This window comes from Penaeus monodon, chromosome 20 (genome assembly GCF_015228065.2).
Source record: "Penaeus monodon isolate SGIC_2016 chromosome 20, NSTDA_Pmon_1, whole genome shotgun sequence".
Classification (NCBI taxonomy): domain Eukaryota; kingdom Metazoa; phylum Arthropoda; class Malacostraca; order Decapoda; family Penaeidae; genus Penaeus; species Penaeus monodon.
In genome coordinates this window covers 24275417-24275800 of record NC_051405.1, presented here as the reverse complement: position 1 = coordinate 24275800, position 384 = coordinate 24275417, and the positions used below count along the sequence as shown (strand labels likewise).

Below are 384 nucleotides of genomic sequence, written 5' to 3'. Positions count from 1 at the left end.
GAATCGATGCAGACATATGATAAATGACAAAAAACGACAGAAGTATTATACACCAATGTACAGTACACAGCTTGAAGATGACAAGTTCTTGAAAAAGTTAGACAGCGCCACAGGACAAGGAACGGAAAGAGGAGGGCCAGGGGCGTTTCTGCACATCATATCATAAGATCAAATGTTCAAAATGCAAATTAGAGAACAAGATGCATAAACCTTTCATAGCTCTCTAAATCATTACACAAGTACAAGATCACAGGGAGTATTAGAGGCATGCATCGATAATGACTTACGTACCTAGATTTACACGTGGGGTGGTGCACGGTACTTTGTGCTAGCAAATGGAATAAACTTTAATTCCTCAAAAGGGGAAGCGCGGAAATTGCGCGC

The 384-nt window shown here is 40.9% G+C and overlaps 1 protein-coding gene across 1 annotated transcript in view; it reads right to left on the bottom strand.

Moving 5' to 3' along the window:
* The window catches only part of LOC119585949 (alkaline phosphatase-like), a gene marked incomplete at its 3' end in the record, with an annotated part of 142747 nt that overhangs the window by 1612 nt on the left and 140751 nt on the right, over positions 1 to 384 (bottom strand). The window lies entirely within an intron of this gene.